The 7,791-nt window shown below is 45.4% G+C and overlaps 1 non-coding gene across 1 annotated transcript; it reads left to right on the forward strand.

Moving 5' to 3' along the window:
* Nucleotides 1–692: 692 nt before the first annotated feature.
* On the forward strand, nt 693–799 carry LOC112857963 (U6 spliceosomal RNA). The gene has a single exon (XR_003223366.1). It is a non-coding gene; the product is annotated as a U6 spliceosomal RNA (small nuclear RNA).
* Nucleotides 800–7,791: the final 6,992 nt, after the last annotated feature.

Consider the following 7,791-nt stretch of genomic DNA (forward strand, 5'->3'; position numbering starts at 1 on the left):
GACAGCCAGGGAAGGGGGTCTGCCCCCGCTTGGTGAGAAAAGGGGAGGGTGGCAGAGAGATGAGAAGAGAGCAAGTATGACAAGGAGAGTTTGTAGACCAGGATTTGAAAGGCTATCCAATAAAAGGGAATTTATTTTGCCTAGCTCCGGAGAATGAAACTCAGGCCAATAGATAGATGTAGCCGGAAAACAGATTCTTACACTAGTAGGCAAGAGCTTTCTGAGCGATAGAGCTCATCGCTGGTAGAACGGGCATTGTTGGAAATGGGAAGCAGAGGCCGGCTGACGGGTGGTCAGAGTGGGTGCGGAGTGGACTAGATGCTCCCCAATGGCCCTTGGCACTCGCGGGGTATGTTTTAACCCGGCAGGGGCTTGCGCCTTTCATTAATTGCCATGTCCTCAGCGCCTAGGACAGTGCCTGACACACAGTAGGGTCGCGGTGAATCTGCAGGGTGAGAGGAGAGTGCTTTGCGGAGGAGGTGGTGTCATTTTGAGCCTTGGTCTTGATGTGAAAAGGAAAGGGCAATTTGCTTAAATCAAATCAACACACTGTGAACATCGACATTAGGAAAGGAACAGGCTATCAGGCTGTATTTTGAGAGAGCTGCAAACACATAATCCATGTTTCCCCAGCCTATACCAGCCTGGAGAGGAAAAAGAGAATAAGATAATAGTCAAAAGCAACATATCTCGTGCTCGCTTCGGCAGCACATATACTAAAATTGGAACGATACAGAGAAGATTAGCATGGCCCCTGCACAAGGATGACATGCAAATTCGTGAAGTGTTCCATATTTTTTCTGTATCACAGAACAAACCATACATTTAATCCAAATAATAAATGGCTGTTTCTAAAGTTGCCCCGTATATATAAAGTAAAAAAAAAAAAAAAAAAAAAAAAAAAAAAAAAAAAAAAAGAAAGCAACATATCTCGGGGCGCCTGGGTGGCTCAGTCGGTTGGGCGTCCGACTTCGGCTCAGGTCATGATCTTGCGGTCCGTGATTTCGAGCCCCGCGTCAGGCTCTGTGCTGACCGCTCAGAGCCTGGAGTCTGTTTCGGATTCTGTGTCTCCCTCTCTCTCTGCCCCTCCCCTGCTCCGTCTCTCTCTGTCTCAAAAATACATAAACATTTAAAAAAGCAACATATCTCTGGTTCTCCCACTCTCCCCTGCCTACAATATTTTCAGCCCCTTCAAATTTCTCCCCAGTTGGTTCCTGGAGCCCCCAGGGAACGGCCCTTGTGCCTTCCGAACTCAGGGCTATAGGAAAGTATTTGATTTCACTACTTTTCTGTCCCCTGGCTTGCCGTTTTCTCTGCTGCTTTGTCATACTGTGGTGACGTCTCTGCATTTCTATCTGCTCCAAGGACGCCACAGCTTTCACACACCCCACCAAGGGCTAACAATGCTGTCCTGGCACTTGGCAAATATACCCTGCCCACCACCACCAGTGGAACTGCTCCCGGAGTACACAAGCCGAGAGTATGAATGAAAATCCTGAGGGAGGGGACACGGAGTCAGCTGGCAGCAGCAAGAGCAGCGAGAGAAGGAGACGCCAACCACGGAGTCACTGAGCAACCGCCACAGAGAAGCTCCACAGGGTCTGTCTCCAGGCACAACTGTGCCTCGCGCCTCAGGGAAGAACATGGACTCTGAGCCAGGGAGGCTGGGAAGCACTCCTTTACTGCTCTGTACGTACCTCTGTTTCCCACATGTAAGGCAGGGACAAGGACAGCACTTTTTTTTTTTTTTTAATATTTATTTTTCAGAGAGAGAGAGAGAGAGCATGAGCAGGGGAGGGGCAGAGAGAGATGGGGACAGAGGATCTGAAGTGGGTTCTGTGCCGACAGCAGAGATCCCCATGTGGGACTCGAACTCACAAACCTCGAGATCATGACCTGAGCCGAAGTCAGATGCTCAACGGACTGAGCCACCCTGGTGCCCCTACGATGGTGCTTCTTATAAACTATTGGGAAGACTAAATAAGTGGGGACAGGCAGCGCTCAGAGCTGTCTGGCCCATGTCAGCTGTCAGCATGTGAGAGCCATTATGACCAGAACTGTCGCTGTGTTCTGAAGGTCCCCTCGGCGGCACTGTCCCTGTTTTCCTCATGCTGCACTGTACGTAGCCTTACAATGAACTCTAACTCTTGACATAAACTGAGCAGGTGTCTGAGGATTTGAATGCATAGTCAGGATATAATAATTCAGAATTTTCACCACTGTCATGTGAAAAGCAATAGAGAACCAGATCAACAGATAGCGGGTACCCACAGTTGTCAAAGTCCACCCGCACACAGCTAGCTTCGTCTTGGGGAAACGAGGCAAAAATTCACTAAGTGATGATGAAATACTGGAATATCTGTTCATGGCTTCAGCAGAAGAAAAGACGCAAGTCCTGAATTCACAGATTGTGGGAACAAACTGCATTCTGGTCTTGGTGTTAGAGGTTATTCAGCCATTAGAAACATTTGTTTTTAACTTTATAAGAAATGTGAACACTTAAATTTTTCTTTACCCTGAGTGGATTCCACATCTTAGCTGACGCTAGCCTTTTGTTACCTAAATGGTCCTCAAAGAGTGGCCTTCAATTTCAAATGTCTTGGGAAGAAATAACTGGTCACAATTATATTTTGGAAGGGTTTTGGAAAGTATCTACAGTGCATCGAGGGAGAAATACGTGCAGGCCGATGGAATTTTAAACCTAGCATTCGAGAGGAAGATGAGGGCTATAGATGTATAGACTTGGAAGTCATTAGCTCTACAGATAATGACAAAAACTTGACAGTAATTAAAGCAAAGGGAAAGGGAGATTATTTAAAGTGGAAAGATGGGGTGCCTGGGTCCTAGTCGATTGGGTGTCCGACTTCGGTCCAGGTCACGATTATGGTTCATGAGTTCAAGCCCGACGTTGGGCTCTGTGCTGACAGCTCAGAGCCTGCAGCCTACTTGGGATTCTGTGTCTCCCCCTCTCTCTCCCACTCCCCAACTGACGCTCTGTCTCTCTCAAAAATAAATAAACATTAACAAAATTAAAAAAAAAGTGGAAAGAGAAAAGGACAAAAGTTACTACTCAGGGCCTTTTAAAGAAAACCCACAGTCATCAGATTCACGTGTGGAGCCTGTTGTTCCCGGGTCCTACCCTGGACGCACTCAACCTAAATGGTTGAGGCAGGGGTGACCCCAAGAATCTGAATTTAAAAAAAGCACCCCAGGGGCTCCTGGTGGCTCAGTTGGTTGAGCGTCCAACTTTGGCTCAGGTCATGATCTCGTGGTTTGTGAGTTTGAGCCCCGCATCGGGCTCTGTGCTGACAGCTCAGAGCCTGGAGCCTGCTTCAGGTTCTTTCTCCTTCTCTCTCTACCCCTCCCCACTTGTGCTCTGTCTCTCTGTCTCTCAAAAATAAATAAATGTAAAAAAATTTTTTTTAAATAAAAGTAAAAAAATTTTAATAAAGCACCCCAGGGGCTCCTGGGTGGCTCAGTTGGTTAAGCATCCAACTTCGGCTCAGGTCATGATCTCACGGTCCGTGAGTTCGAGCCCCGCGTCGGGCTCTGTGCTGACAGCTCGGAGCCTGGAGCCTGCTTCGGATTCTGTGTCTCCCTCTCCCTCTGACCCTCCCCCATTCATGCTCTGTCTCTCTCTCAAAAATAAATAAACATAAAAAAAAAATTTTAAAAGCACCCCAGGTGATCCTTAGGCAAATAAAAGTCTTTAAAATTGAGATATAATTGACAGATAACACTAAACTAGCATCAGGTATAAGGCATAATGATCCGATATTTGTATATATTGGAAAATGATCACCATAGTAAATCTAGTTAGCATCCATCACCCCACACAGTTACAACTTTCAAATATACTATATAGTGTTATTAACTATCATCACATTACATCCCCATGACTTATTTATCTTCTACCTGGAAGCTTGTGCCTTTGGACCATCTTCACCCATTTCACCCACCCCCACCTCTGCCTTTGGCAACCACCAATTCATTCTCTGTATCTAGGGGCTCGGTTTTTTGTTTCTGGTTTTGCTTTAGATTACGCATACAAGTGAGATCATACTGTATTTGTCTTTGTCTGTCTGACTTACTTCACTTAGCAAATGCCCTCAAGGTCCATCCAGTGCTTTCAAGGTCCATCCCATGCAAACACAAGTTTGAGCTTCACAGAACCCAGAGTGGGGTAGATGTGCAACAGGCAAAGAAAAAGAGACCAAGAAAAGGGGGAATAACACATTGTCTCCTGGCTGGTGGCTATGAAGAGGTCTATGCCATAGTAGATTCTTTCGGGGATTTCTTGGTGGTGGCTTTTCCCTTAACTTGGGTACTATATAGGCTTTTCCCTAACTTGGTTACTGTGGAGCTAGGGAATTCGAGGCGGTGGCAGATTCAGACACTTCGCAGTCAAAGAACATGGTTCATTTAACACAGCAGTGGTAAATTGTCACCTAACATGCCCTGTGCCCAGCTTGGCCTTTGTACTTATAGTCCCGGAGCAACTTCTGTGTCCTCTGCCTATATCCGTGGCCGCATCTGTACAGGCTGGAACCCAAGTGCTGTGGGAGACTGGGGTACCACAAGCCACAGGCCTCTGATCCCCATGTTGCCTTTCCAGAGACTGGTGAAGGGGGTCACCCTGGACACCAGAGCCGACTAGAAATTCCAGAGCGCAGCATTAGGGGTGTTCCACGGGGGGTGGTGAGGAATACCTGGAGAGTGTATCTGAAGATGGCAACCTGTGTGCCACCCAAAAGGATCATTCTGGTGCCCAAAGAGCCGCAGCTGGCCCTGTGCACACCCAGAGGCAAGGAGTCGAGTCAAACCAGTTCTAATGGTGTCACTTAGAACACTTCTGGTGGTGCTTTGCAGTCAACCCTGTAAGATATTTTGATGTTTACCGTGACTATTTTATAAGGAACTATTGCTCTAATACACAGCATTTCTACTTAAGTAGCCAATCTTTCGCTCAGGATGAATCTCAAGGAGTGACAGAACCTGATGCTGCCTAGGAGTGACCAGTGGCCAACATGCAGGAACAGGTGAGATGTCTGGTCACGGTGCATTGTTTCTGCAGGGAAGTCACTGTGGAGCAGCTATGAAGGTCCTGGAATCGCTATAAACGCATAGGGGTCATTTTGGAATAAAAACGTTTATAACTGGATCCCAGCATTGAACAATTGGGGCTGTTAAATCCAACCATACATCACTGAGATAGAATGTGTTTTTCCCCTTCACCTCCCTGAGGGAGCACGTGTAAATCTTAACTGAAGTATAACTGACACTTTCCCTTAGGAAGGAGGGGGAAGTCGGCCTAGGCAGCTTTAATATAACATTTATAATAGCTATTGTATATATCGTGGAGGTTAGCATCTTAGAATCGTTTTGCCCTCACAGAGAAAAGCACCAAAGGGAGATGATGAAGCATGATGGGTGGGGGGAGGGTGTGCTTATGAACGCGTTACACGCAAATGTTTATGCTTATTTTTCCTGGTTACACATGCTCATTGGAAATAGTTCCAAGATCATAGAAATATAATCCCATCCTCCATACACAGGCAGAGTTAACGGCTTAAATATTCTTGAAATTTTAGATATACTGTCACAGGGATGATGAAGAGACTACTTTCCATAAAAGGACAGGGAACATACAAAGCCCTGGGAAAACACATTCCCCGTGGGAGGGAAGAGATAAATGCTTGCAACGGGCTGTCTTAACTATCCTCAGAGAGACAAGATGCAAACAGTCAAAGGCAACAGTGAACAGGGGGGCGTGACTGCTGTGGGCAGTTAGACTTCATCCTTGCATGCAAACCAGAAGCCAAGAGATTTACCAAGCTCCGACGCAGGCGCATCTGTCCCTTCTTTAAATCCGATTTTCTTACCATCTGTTCCTTTACTCCAGCCTTAGCTGTAAACAAAGTTTATGCACAGCGATGCGTTGTGTTGCCAGGCAGCTCTCTTCTTGCTCCTCTAAAACAAAGTCAGTTCTGGACTGAAAGACCGTGGGCCCCGTTATCATCCATTTTCCCTAACAATCTAAATTGTGACAGTCTTGAAAGTAATTTTAGAAATGGGATTTTCAACTGCATTTAGTGAACGTGGTGCAACCCAGAGCTATCTGGTTTAAAAAATTCTGTAAGCAAACTTCTAAATGCGTGGGGATGATTTAGCTCGCAGAAAAGGATTTCCGCTCCCCTCCAGAACAGTGAGGACATTGTGGGGGACAGAACTGGTGGAGGAAAAACACACAGCGGCTCTGGTGGGGAATATACTCCCTGCTTCCAAGGTTACCATTTGACATGGGGGGGGGGGGGTGGGTGGCGTCTGGAGGAGTCAAAGATGACTTAAAGATGTGTATCTAGGATGTGAGGTTGTGGCTTTGAGAATGCACCAGAAGAGCCAACCATCTGGCAACTGTGGGGAGGGATCAGCTGACCTCTGGCCTCCAGTTCTGGATTTTATAGCTATATAATATTTATAATGCACTCTTCCTGGGAGAAGCTTGGAGCTCTACAAATCTTTGAATGGATTCAGTTAATCCTGTTACTGTCCCATGAGTAATCAGAGAAGTAGAGAAGAGCAAAGAGAAAAAAAAAAAATACCACATTTAAAGTGGTCACTGCCATGGCGAAGAAGAAAATAACATTCACCCTGCTAAGCAACAACGGGAAAAGTCAACCTTGTGATTCTTCTTTATTGATTCTCAGAGACTAGGCAATGGCAGAGGTGGGTGGAATCCACTCAAAGACTGTTAATTCAGATCATGCAAGTCACTGTTGATTAAAGGCCCCCCCAATGGCAGGGGCAGGGATTTGCCTGCTTCGGGGGCCCATGGTGAGGGGACAAGCTTTTGGCCAGTGCAGCTGGGGGACTGGTGACATACTGGAATTGTTAAACAAATAAGTAAATACTCTGAGGATTTCTTGTGGTCAGAAGGGAATTACAAATATGGAAAGGCGAAGTAAATCCTAGAATAAATCCTATTGTGTTAGATTAGAGATGCAGAGGTCAATGTGAACTCACAGCTGTACGTGAGTTGTATGTCAATAGACATAGCTATTGATATAGGTATAATGTGTATAGATGTTTATGTGTGCGTGCATACATATATATGCACAGACACACACATATATACATGCATACACACATGCAACATGTAGATATATACGTGTATCTCCTAGTTCTAGCTGCTGAGAGCAAAGATATCCTGGTAGCAATCAGCACACCTAGCTTGCAGGGCTTGGTTTCTAAATATTATTCTCCATTTAAAGGAACCGGGGTTCTTAGAGAAATGGTTGACTCCAGGGATGGGTAGGAAAAATAAAAGACGAGACAGGAACATCTTATACTACAAAGTAAGGAAACGCTGAAAGAATGACGGGGACATATCAAAAGGACATAAGAGTTGCCTTAGATGAGCTCCTATTGGCCAAGTGTGGGACTATTTGAGTATCACAATAAATGATAGTTACCAATTTTAATCCTTTGATTAAAATAGGAATCCATGAGTCTACACTGATAAAAATTAAATGAATAAATGGAGGAAAAGGAAAAGGCTATCTTACAATAGAAGTCTTAAGTCCTCTCCTTGCAAAATACTTAGGAATGACTCAGTGGAAAATCCTATAAGCCTGGATGTTTACCGAAAGTAACAAGAAAACAGTAATGGGACAAATTGACGTTATTTGCCTCCTGTTATGATGCAATGAGAAGACCAAGGCGTTGCTTCTGAGGTATTCTTGCTACAAGTGCATAAATCATAAAGAAACGCCAAACCCAAACTGTAGGACA

The sequence above is a fragment of the Puma concolor genome, chromosome E4 (genome assembly GCF_028749965.1).
Source record: "Puma concolor isolate L17-30 chromosome E4, mPumCon1.1.hap2, whole genome shotgun sequence".
Classification (NCBI taxonomy): Eukaryota; Metazoa; Chordata; class Mammalia; order Carnivora; family Felidae; genus Puma; species Puma concolor.